This window comes from Mustela putorius, unplaced genomic scaffold (assembly GCF_011764305.1).
Source record: "Mustela putorius furo isolate JIRA1106 unplaced genomic scaffold, ASM1176430v1.1 tig00000174_pilon_pilon_pilon, whole genome shotgun sequence".
NCBI classification, from domain to species: Eukaryota; Metazoa; Chordata; class Mammalia; order Carnivora; family Mustelidae; genus Mustela; species Mustela putorius.
In genome coordinates this window covers 41,668,583-41,681,198 of record NW_025421304.1, presented here as the reverse complement: position 1 = coordinate 41,681,198, position 12,616 = coordinate 41,668,583, and positions in this window count along the sequence as shown.

The following is a 12,616-nucleotide window of genomic DNA, read 5'->3' as shown; positions in this document are numbered from 1 at the left end:
GTTGGGAGATTTTTGATGACTGCTCCAGTCTCCTTACAGGTTATGGGTCTGTTCAGGTTTTCTATTTCTTCCTGGTTTGGGTTTGGTAGTTTATATGTCTCTAGGAATTCATCCATTTCTTCCAGATTATCAAATTCGCTGGTATATAGTTATTCATAATATGTTCTTATAATTGTCTGTATTTCTTTGGTGTTGGTATGATCTCTCCTCTATCATTCATGATTTTATTTATTTGGATCCTTTCTCTTTTCTTTTTGATAAGTCTGGCCAGGGGTTTATCAATCTTATTAATTCTTTCAAAGAACCAGCTCCCAGTTTCGTTGATTTGTTCTACTGTTCTTTTGGTTTCTGTTTCATTGATTTCTTCTCTGATCTTTATTATTTCCCTTCTCCTGCTGTGTTTAGACTTTCTTTGCTGTTCTTTCTCCAGCTCCTTTAGGTGTAGGGTTAGGTTGTGTACTTGAGACCTTTCTTGTTTCTTGAGAAAGGCTCGTATCACTATACAATTTCCTCTCAGAACCTCCTTTGCTGTGTCCCAAAGATTTTGAACAGTTGTGTTTTCTTTTTCATTTGTTTCCATGAATTTTTTCAGTTCTTCTTTAATTTCTTGGTTGACCCATTCATTCTTTAGTAGAATGCTCTTTAGCCTCCATGTATTTCAGTTCTTTCCAACTTTCATCTTGTGATTGAATTCTAGCTTTAGAGCTGTGTGGTGTGAAAATGTGCAGGGAATGATCACAATCTTTTGGTACCAGTTGAGACCCGATTTGTGACCCAGGATGTGACCTATTCTTTGGAATGTTCTGAATATATCTGTGATGTCCATCTGGTCCAGTGTGTTATTTAAGGCCTTTATTTCCTTGTTGATCTTTTGCTTTGATGATCTGTCCATTTCAATGAGGGGGGTGTTAAAGTCCCCTACTATTATTGTACTATTGTTGATGTGTTTCTTTGATTTTGTTATTAATTTGTTTATATAGTTGGCTGCTCCCATGTTAGGGGGATAGATATTTAAAATTGTTAGAGCTTCTTGTTGGACAGACACTTTGAGTATGATATAGTGTCCTTCTTCATCTCTTATAGTCTTTGGCTTAAAATCTAATTGATCTGATATAAGGATCACCACCCCAGCTTTCTTTTGATGTCCATTAGCATAGTAAATGGTTTTCCACCCCCTCACTTAAAATCTGGAGGTGTCTTTGCATCTAAAATGAGCTTCTGGCAGACAGCATATTGATGGATTTGGGGTTTTTACCCATTCTGATACCCCCTGTCTTTTGATTGGGGCATTTAGCCCATTTACATTCAGAGTAACTATTAAAAGATATGAATTTAGTGCCACTGTATTGCCTGTAAGGTGACTGTTACTGTATATCGTCTCTGTTCCTTTCTGATCTACTACTTCTAGTCTCTCTCTTTGCTTAAGGGGCCCCTTTCAATATTTCCTGCAGGGCTGGTTTGGTGTTTACAAATTCTTTTAGTTTTTGTTTGTCCTGGAAGCTTTTTATCTCTCCTTCTATTTTCAATGACAGCCTAGCTGATATAGTATTTTCGGCTGCATATTTTCTCATTTAGTGCTCTGAATATATCATTCCAGTTCTTTCTGGCCTGCCAGGTCTCTGTGGATAAGACTGTTGTCAATCTAATATTTTTACCATTGTATGTTACAGACTTCTTGTACCCTGCTGCTTTCAGGATTTTCTCTTTGTCACTAAGACTTGTTAAGTTTTACTATTAGATGATGGGGTGTGGACTTATTTTTATTGATTTTAAGGGGGGGTTCTCTGTGCCTCCTGGATTTTGATGCTTCTTCCCTTTGCCATATTAGGGAAATTCTCTACTATAATTCATTCCAATATACCTTCTGCCCCCCCTCTCTCTTTCTTCTCCTTCTGGAATCCCAATTATTCTAATATTGTTATGTCTTATGGTATCACTTATCTCTGGAATTCTCCCCTCATGGTCCAGTAGTTGATTGTCGCTTTTTTGCTTAGTTTCTTTATTCCCCATCATTTGATCTTTTGTATCTCTAATTCTCTCTTCTGCCTCATTTATCCTAGCAGTAAGAACCTCCATTCTTTATTGCACCTCATTGATAGCTTTGTTGATTTCAACTTAGTTAGATTTTAGTTCTTTTATTTCTCCAGAAACAGATTTTATTTCTCCAGACAGTTTCTCTAATGTCTTCCATGCCTTTTTTGAGCCAAGCCAGCACCTTGAGAATCATCATTCTGAACTCTAGATCTGACATATTACCAATGTCTGTATTGATTAGGTCCCTAGCTATCAGCAGTGCCTCTTGTTCTTTTTTTGTGTGGTGAGTTTTTCTGCCTTGGCATTTTATCCAGATAAGAACATATGAATGAGAGAATAAAATACTAAAAGGATGGCAAAGACCCCAGAAAAATGTACACTAACCAAATCAGAAGAGACCCCAAACCTGGAGGAGAAGAAAGGGGGTAAAAAGAAATTTTAAAAATATAGATATATATGATATTAAAAATATATATTTTATATATATATATATATATTAGACTGGTGAGTAGAACAGAGCCACCCACTTGATTTTGGGTATATTTTGGTCTCTTAGAAGAAACTACCTCCCAAAATTTTAAAGAAAGAAAAACTTATATATATATATATAAGTTTTTCATATATATATATATTTGTATATAAGGGTAAACATGATTAAGGGATAGAATATGACTGTAAAGATGAAAATTTTAAAAAATTCTAAAAAGGGAATTGATAAGTTGGTTGGAAAAAGAAAGAAGAAAAAAGGGGGAGGGGAGAGAGTGTGCTCAGGCTGGAGACTAGAACAAAGCCCTGTGCTAGATTTAGGTTATATTTTGATCTATTAGAAGAAATTGTATCCCAAAATTTTTTAGAAAACAAAAACCCTATATGTATACAAAAAATAAGGTTAGATACAATGAAGCTTAAAATATGACTATAATAATGAAAGTTTAAAAAGATTTTTTTAGAGAGGTATTATTAAGATAGGCTAGTTAAAAAATGTTAAAAGAGGAAAAGTTAAAAAAAATTAGAATGAGAAAAAAAATTTAATTTAATTTCACTTTGCAAGACTAAAGGATCACAGGAAGAAAGCCGTGAATTCTACGCGTTGCTTTCAGCTAGTTCTGAAGTTCCGCAGGTCTCGGTAATGGGTGCACTTGGACTTGGCTGGACCTTCTTGCTGATCTTCTGCGCTGATTCCCAGTCGTCGCTGTCGGGGCGGGAAGGCGCCGCCCTCGCCCGCGCTGCGTCATCCGAGGGCTTCGCTCTCGGAGCTTTTGGGCCCCGCGCGCTGTCCGTAGCGCCCCGGAGGCGATCCAAGATGGCGGCGCCCGGTCTGCGGCGGAGGAGCCCAGAGCCCCGGCGGCTCCTCGGTGAAGCCGTCGGTCCGCCCGTCGCCGGCGTCCCCGGCCGCGCCCCGAGCTCCCCGGCCTGTGACCCGGCGTCTCTGTGTCCGGCGCCTGCAGAGCCCGCAGAGTCCGGCCTCCAGAGGAGGACGGTGAGTCTCCCCAGATCTGTAGCTTGTGGGGTCCCCGCTGGGAGCCAGTGGCCCGACCGCGCCGTGGGTCATGGTTTAAGGTGACCCCCGCTGAGAGCCCGTCCTGGGCTCCGTCTGTGCCGCCGGCTTCCCCGCTCCAATGCCTGCGAGCCCGGCCCAGCCGTCCTGCGACCCCGCGGGACCGAGCCGCACCGTCCCCGCGTGGGCTGCGCCCGCTTAGCCTCCGGAGCGCCGGCCTCCGTGGGGCGGGCTGTAGAAGTGCGATTTTGTGCGGCGCTGCGGCTCCCCCGCGGGCCGAGAGCCGGCCCCTCCCGCCGTCTCTCTTCCCGGCCGCGGTCGATTCCGTGGTGGATCCCGCGGTGGATCCCGCGGTCGATCCTGCAATCGATCCCGCGGTGGATCCCGCGGTCGATCCTGCAATCGATCCCGCGGTGGATCCCGCGGTGGATCCCGCGGTCGATCCCGCGGTCGATCCCGCGGTCGTTCCGAACGTGGTCCATTTTCTGTTCCGAGCTGCCGCTCCTCCCTGCTGGGTTTGTAGGTGTTCGCAGTGGTTTGAGGACTTTGCAGCCGAACTCCTGCGAGCTGATGTCCTCCCAGTCCGCTACCCCTGCACCTCGCTCCCGGTGAAGCATTTTACTTTTCAATAACTTGGGGTCAGAAATTTACAAAGGAATACAGAAAGTTCTCCATATGCCGGTGTGTGCTCCCTTGGGACAGAGACAGTCTTGCGTCACCACAGGACGGCGGTCAGAGGAGGAGTCCACCTCCAACCTGGTCCTGTCCTCTACCTTAGAGAGCATGTTCAGACATCACCAGATGTCCCCGGAACGCCCTTTCAGCCCAAGAAGATAAAAGAAATGATACATATATACTCCTTCTGGTTCAAGAGCTAATCCAGGATCACAGGTTACCTTCCATTGTCCTGTCTGTTTGCTCTCCTTTATTCTGGAACATTCTTCAGACTTCTCCAGTCTTTTCCACTCTTTTATGAGAATGACATCTTTGAAGAGGGAAGACCCATCGTCTTGTCAAATGGCTCCCAATCTGCATTTGTCTAATGTTTCTTTGAGGTTAGATTCAGTTTATGATTTGGGGGGGGGGGCCATGAATACCCCAGAGGTGACGTGTTCTCTTCCGGGCCTGCTATAAGAGGCCCATGACATCATCTGTCCCATTACTGGTGACAGTAACTGATCGCCTGGGTCAGGGGGCACCTCTCCTCCGTGAAGTTACTGCTTCTCTTTGTGAATGATGACGAGCTTGTAGAGAGATGAAAACCCTCTACTTACCGTATTTCTCCTTGCAGTGCTAGATACAGACAATTCTGGCCTGAAATACGTATCACAAAGGTGGCTTCTGATTGGTAGTTTACTTCTGTATCCTGTCCTTCCTTATATTTTGTAGGGGGAGCTCTGTAAGAAAGAGCTTCTCCTTTCCCCTTCCTCATGTACCTCATCAACATAGATTGATGAATTCTTTTTCATTCTCTGGGTTATCACCCATCGTTACCAGTACTTATTCTCTTGCTCTGGTTGCCCTAGGTTTGGCCGGTGGGAACCCCTTCACATGACATTGACATGTCCCCTTTATTCACGGAGCACTTCCTTGCATCTGTCACAGTGGGGTGCTTCAGGCTCATCTTGAACTTTCCTTGGTCTGTATTCGAAGGAGCCCGTCTCCCTCTGCATCTTCCCCTCTCTTTTCTCCAGGTGTTTCCACCCACCATAACTACTATCGAAATCATCTGATTCATACCCAGGTACCGTCAGTATTTTCAATTATCTGCTTGCATGTAAGTGTGAAACACTTTTCTCAGGAAAAGACCAGAGGGAGTACCTAACAATGAGGTGGGTCCAGACAGGCTTCTCGGACTCATGCAGATCATCCCGTGCACGGCTGGCGGTCTGAGGAGCAGGCTAGCCTCCCAGGAGGCACATTAGCTTGACCAATTATCTGCCTCCAATTTTGCCCCAAGCCCCTGCAAGTAAAGCCCAGCTGATGGATAGTCTTAATCTTGCAAGACAGTTGTTTGACTTGGGGAACGGAGGATTAAAACCACACTGCTCAACGATGAGCCAAGTGTAGCCCCTAATGCACTACGGTAAGGATGCTTAATCTCCAGGGAGTGCCCCAAATCCCCAGGACGTGCTTTCAAGGCTTTGCTTTGCATTTAGAAGCCTTGATGAACAAAAAGACGCAGAAACCACACAAAGATGGGGTTTTGCTGGTGATCTAAGCTGTCTGCCACTAGCCCATATGGTAGCTTTGTGAAAATTAGAAGGTGCTTTTCCCCCTTGGTAAATATAGCCCTGAGCCATGTTCAATTCTTGTGAGTGCTGTGTGGGCTACCCACTTGCCCCCTTGGCTAGCATCTTGTGCAGTGAAGAACCTGCACAACTATACCCAGCAGTTCAGAATCAAGAAGGTCCTGGATGTTTTCTTCCTTCCTTCCTTTCTTCTTTCATTCAATATCTTTCTTCAGTCTCACCCGATTCACAGTGCACACCGTAGCACACACCCTCCCCAGTGGCCATCCCCAGCCACCCCCTCCCTCCCAGCCCCCTCCCCTCCAGCAAACCTCAGTTTCCTGAGATTAAGAGTGTCTGGTGCTTTGTCTCCCTCTCTGGGTTCATCTTGCTTTATTTTTCCTTCCCTTCCCCTGTGATCTGCCTCGTTTCTTAAATTCTGCATATGAGTGAGATCCTGTGATCATGGTCTTTCTCTGAATGACTTATTTCGCTCAGATAATACCCTCTAGTTCCATCCATGTTGTTGCAAATGGCAAGATTTCTGGCTTTTTGATGACTGCATTGTATTCCACTGTATAGATATACCACATCTTCTTACTGGATGTTTCTTTCTGCCACGAGGAGTTCTGCCGACAAAAGGGCACCTGAATGGTTCAATGTTAGCATTAAGGTGTGGACGAATGCCAACTCCTCGAAGTCTTTGCTCGCATGAATTACTTCATGGATCACAGGCTCAACTCTTGGTAGGGGAAAGCTAGGTTAAGAGGCCTCTTGTGGGGACCTTTGTTTTTGCCTGTGCTTCTGGGGTGGTGCCAGGAGAGTAAACTGCAGTTCAATCTGCAGCCCGCCAGCCTGGGGAGGTTGTTCCCCAGGGGGAGCATTTCTGGAGTAGCTGTGATGACCCAGAGGCCAGAGCGTTGAGCGTCTGTCACATGGGGAGTCGGGGGCATTCCGGGCTCCAAGGCCGTGAGCGTCTGAGGACGTGGGGGTGCCTCGGAGGGTAGAGCCCGCTGTGAGGAGAGCGTGCAGGGGGAGAAGCAGGGGAGCCTGGAGGCCAGGCAGGAAGGAGCCCCTCTGTCACATGCTTGTCCCCCTCCCCTTGACATTTTCATGTCCATTTCACAGAAGAGACTCAGGGAGAGTTTAGAGCGTCCACCTCCGGTGAACAGCTGGTCATGTGCTGGGGTGATTGGGGGACAGAGCGCTGCGCGGATCGCAGAGCTTACTTGCCCCTCCCGTGCAATATCGTCTTTACTCAGTGATACGGTCTCCCTCAGCCCTGCAAGATGCCTGCCTTTTCGTAGGCGAGGAAGAGAGGCGATAGGACCAGGAGCAGGCGTATTTAACCAAAACCCCAAAGTAATGGTGCTGATAACACATAAAGGCTTATTTTTCTTTTCAGTAAAATTAGTATAAAAATAGGGTGTCCAGGGTCAGTCTGGCGGCCCCACGGCTGTCATTGCTTTAATCTTTTGCTCTACTGCCCTTAAACCCCACGGTGGGACAGTGGGGATCTGGGCATTGGGGTTTGGATGGGTCGGATCAGAGGGGGCACATACCACCCCCGCTGACATGCCACTGGCCAGCACTCAGTCCTGTGGCCGTCTTGCTTCAAGGAGGCGGGGAACGCAGTGCGTGGTCAGGAGAGGAGCAGGTGGGCCTTGTCAAGTGCCACGGCCACTGGGCAGGCGGCGAGCATTCCGCTGGCCATGCAGAGGGACGTCACAGACCCACGTGGACCTGGAATTCAAACCCTGGGACCCGAGAGGGAAGAGCCGGCATCCTTCCTCAGCAGCAGACAGCCAGAGCTCAGGGCTTTGCTGGGATGACCAGCCACGTACTGTCCCCTCCCCGGAAGCTCGGGGGCACAGTCAGCCTCCTGTCAAACCTCCTCTGAAGGATACAGTTAGTAGAGCTCTCCAGACGGGGCAGAAAAGTGCAGCCTCCCCCCATGACCTGAATGGATCATTTGTGGCTCAAATGACAGACAAATGCAATAATTAGGCCTATTTAGTAAAGAGGGGGTGAAAGGTCAAATGGGAGGCCAACTGTCTCCTATTACCAGCCTGGTGGTGACCGCGTTGGGTGATGTTTGCACAACCAAGCAAGGCTGGCCGTCAGGAGCTTGGCTTCCAGGAGGCCAACGCCAGGCTTGCAGGACCCAGGTTTGGGCCCGTCCTTGTGGGTCCGCATCCCTGACAAGGCCCCGGGGCTGAGATGCCCTCACCGCCGTGCTGTTGCGTCACAGCGGGGCCGGCAAATGAGTCGGGTCATCGCCGGACAGGGCCGCCTCCTGCGCTGCACTCTGACTCCCCAGCTTATCTCTTTCTTCTTCTCCCCCTGCCCCCAGAATCTGATTTCACTTTATTTTAACCCAAAGCAGATGATACGCTAGCTTCTGAGCCTTTTCTTTGCTCCCTGCCTGGGAGGATTTTCTGAGGGTCTCCCAGGCTTGAGGGGTGAGAAGGGCAGGGCAGCCGGGCGTGGGCCAGGGGCCAGGGACCGTGGACACGGGGCGCGACGCGTGTGTGGCCTCCCTTCCCGCCTCCCTTCCTCCTGCTGGCCCTCCCCCTCTTTCTCTGACTCGAGGACAGTGGGGACTGAGTCCCTTCCGATGACAAAGCCAGCAGCGTCCCGCAGGAGCCTCTTCCTCCTGGACCTGCACTGCGTGTCAGAGACGGGGGGAGGACTCCACTCAGGCCCTCAGCGAACTCTTGCAGACGCCCGGAAAGCTGGGCCAGTTCTTGCACAGCCTGTGTCGGGCATCTCCAGTTGGGTAGGGGACGCGGGGAGGGCCACAGCCCTTCCCATGAACCCCCTCCCCTCCTCCCGCTCTGCCCAGTGAGGCTTATAGGGACGAGTGGGACGGGGCTGGACTCACGGGCCAGGGACCAGCCTGCATTTCACAGAGCCCCGTGGGCAAGCTGAGGGTTACAAATACGTTTCTGAATTCCCCGATAGCTGGGAACTTTGGAACATGAGAAACCAAACCCCATTCTCCTCCTAGGCCCTTCTTGGAAGCAGGATGATGGGTCACACATGGATTCCCTCATCCCCTGTTGGTTTCATGCTCCTAGAGCCTCTTGAAGGACTCACCATGCCCTGGGGTTGTGGAGGGGGACACGTGACTCCAGAGAACACGGGTTCACGGGCTTCAGAGGGAAGTCACCCAACTCTCTGGGGCTCAGTTTCCCCATCTGTCAAATGGGGGTGAACACAGGTCTCTTGTCTCAGGGTTGACATCAGAAATGAAGGCAAGAAGCACCCCCAGAGTCTTGGTCCATGGGACTCCCTGTTTCCCTTTGCAAAACCTCTGTAAGGCCTTCAAGAGACAAGAATAGCTCCTTCTTGCCTTAGGGACCCCTTGCCAACCCCCTCTTTCCTACCTGGTTATTCTTGTTCAAAAAGGTAGGTTTAGCTGGGGAGGGGCAGAGGTCAGGGTGCTTGAGAGCAAGGCGTTATCCGGCTTGGTGACTCAGGAAAAGTGGCCATCCCCGTGTTCTGTCCCCTGTGGCCTGGAAGCTAGGAGGCCACCGGCACCAGGCCAGAGTCCCCCCACGCAGCAGATCCTGCATCCGAGCTCACGGGCACCTTGCGGGTGCTTGGGGCAGGGGCCACCAGCTGTGGGCAATTTGCTCTTAGACAGATACAACTTCCTGGTTCTCAGAGCAGAAGCATTTTTATAATTATTATTTTCAAAAAGCTCAGTCTCTTTCCTGCTGTCATATCAGTTTTTGTAACACGCAGTGAGTAAAGGTGCCGGGAACGGAAGCCGGGGGGCCCGGGGGCAGTGCCAAGGGAGGAGGAGCACGCAGGAGTCCTGTCTGGGTGCGGGGGCCAGGCCGTGGACGAGGAGATGGGGGGCACGTGGGATGCCCCCCAAAGGCCAGGCGAACCCCAGCCAAGACCCGAGACCCGGACGGGGTGGGGTGAAGGAGCACATGAGTGGCCCCCCCGGGAGGCTGCTGCTGCTGCGCTTTGTCGGACGGAGAGCAGGACGGAGGCTGCCGGCTGTCTGTCTGTGGAGGAGGTCCTCGTGTGCCCTCAGAAGTCCCTTGACTCCAGGGGACAAGCCAGGTCCCTCGGGAGGGATGATTTTTGTTTTACTGTACAAATTAGAGTCCAAGTGTCAAAGCCACCGACTCAGCCCTCGGAAATGAAAACACTGGAGATAGATTTGACTAAGAGGAAAAAGAGCATGTTGTCCAAAACCACGATGGAATGCAGCTCAGCTCAGGAGACACCTGAGACCCTCTTCCAATCAGCAAGGGTCTGGGCTCCCGCAGAACAAGACATCCTGCGGGCGAAACATTTCTCTCACGCAGAGGTGCAAGGTTGTTTTCATGCCGGCACCCAGTTTGCGTCTTGCTTCCAGGGACTGACCTTTAACCCTCCTGTGAAACTGGGCGCTTGCGTCACTCCCAAGCACGCCTGGGGATCCTCGGATTAGGGCTTCTGTGGGGTGGGCGGCTGGGCGTGGGGAGGAAGCTCCCGCCACCCTGGCCCCCAGGAGCTGCGCATGGCGGGCGGGGCGTCTGCACCCTCACCTGGGCTTGGCCCCGGCTCGCGGGCACAGTCACGGCCACGGCCGCTTGGGGCACTCGGTCAGTATTGCTTCGTGTGTTCACCGTGCCCTCCCCGTGAGGTCAGTGCTGCTGTCACCGCCACTTCACGGATGAGGAAACTGAGGCACAGAGAGGCTAGGTCACGAGGAAGCTGGGCAGCCAGGCAGCAAACCACATGAGCCTGAGAACCTTCTGGGAGCACGTAGGCTCGTTTCGGGGCTTCCCACACACCCGTCGGACCCTGGCATCGCCGGCGCCCACGCTCCGGCCCCACAGGAAAGGCGGCGTGCGGGCCGCCCCAACGCGGAGCGCCCGGTGCGGGGCGCTGCTGCGAGCCGAGAGGCGTGCGCTGTCCTCCCACGGCCCCGTGTGCGGCGTGCGTGTGCGGGCGTCAGAGTGCGGAAGGACGCGGTGGCCCCGCGGAGAAGAGTGTCACTTGCAGAGACAACCAGACAGTGGGGCTGGGTGAGGGAGCCGGTGTCGAAGCTGAAGATGGAAAAGGACCACTTGCCCGCGGACACCAAGAGGCCTGCATGTCGCTTCGCTTCGGAGCTCAGCGTCTGGCGGTGCCGTCCGCCACACCAGCGCCCCTCAGGCCCGCCGCACAGAGACTGGTTCCTCGTAGCCCGTGTGTGGCTCTTACCCCAGCCTCAGGAGTGGTGGCAAAACAGCTGGACGTTTCTGTCCCCACCCTAAAGATGGGAAAACAGGGGGAAGTGGGCGTGCGTCGAGTGTTAAGCCGAGAAGCTGCATCTTGAAGCTCGTGGTCCTTCATCCGGATCAATCACAGGCATTTCCCCCTCTGCTAGTATCTGTTTCCCAAAGAGCATCGTGTTTCTGCCACAAGGTCACTGAAACCAATTAAAACCACGGAGCCGGCACCTCACTCCGCCCCGCTCCTCAGCTACTGCAAATCGGATTTACTGAAAATCGGATTTCCACTCCCTTGTAGTGGGTAAAAAAGAAAACTCTCTTTTCTGTGAGATTTTGGTTTCGGTGCCTAATTAGGTTGGTTCCACCATTATTGCATTTTAAAAGTAAAACATGATTTTATAATGAACATCGAAACCGCAGAGGAGATAAGCGAGAAAGCCACAGCAGATGCTCGCAGGCCTGGGGTTGGAGGGGGCCTGGCTGGGCAGGCGAGCCGGTGTCGGAAGCTGTCCCGCACCTTCCGTGGAGGAAGGGCTGGTCGTTCCCCGCATCCCTGCTCTACTGAAAGGAGCATTGGAGGTGGGGGGGCAGGGGTGGATCAAACGAATCAGAACCTTCTCCAGAATCCGACTTTGGCTACGTGTCTCTCATTCAACTTAAAACACGCTGGGATGGTTCTGGTCATCTGCCTCTCTCCCTCCTGTGCTGCTTTCTGGTTTCCACCCCGGTGCACACACAGACTGTCCCCAAAGACCTGAGCATGGGTCCTCACCAGAGGGAAGTTTCAGGCCAGCTGCTTTGTACAGATGTTCTGCTCCAGTCTCCAGCCTGGGATGGGCAGCGTCTCAGTGATGGGATGCTTGGGGGGCCGGCATTCCCCAAGACCTGGGGGCTTCTCCCCACAACTGATCCACACATGTTATCCAGCTCAGTTCCTCTTGCAAATACAGAGAAAAACTGCACCCTGAGGGCTGTGATTGCTTCGAAAGCGCAGGGAGTAAACCACTGTCAGTTAACCCGGGGGGGGGGGGCCAGGGAGGGTGTGGAAGGGACGGCTTCGTGGCCCCCAAACACAGGACCGGCACCATTCAAAAAAAAAAAGGAAAATACTATAGCCACCAAATTCCCATGTGGCTCCCCGCCCCGCCCTCTGTCCCTACATCTAGATCAGAGTTTTAGAGCCAGAAGTTTAAAACCTTCAGAAAAGGAGCCCTTTGCAGATGAAGTACATCAAATCTATTGATTTACCTTACAGCTTACGGCAGATCAGTTTCGCCGTTAACCCCATGCATGCTTTATCAAACGGGATGGCGTTCACTAGCCTGTGCTTTGTTTGCTTGGCAAGCATTCTTTGAGCACCTACTGTGTGTTGGATACTGTATTGCGTGCTGGGGATAGAGAAGAGACTAAAACCAAGACCCGGCCCCAGTGGGGCTCTGGTGGTGGGCGGGGAGAGGGGAAGACTAAACACGGATACGGGGCCTGGCAGGCCGGGTGGTGGAATGTGTCTTGGAGAAGAGGGGGCAGTTAGGAGGGGGGATGGGCACTGGCTGTTGGAACAGGTGCCCAGAGGTCATTGCGATTGCCTGTGTGTGCATTGTGCAGGTGCTACCGCACACACCCATTTTACA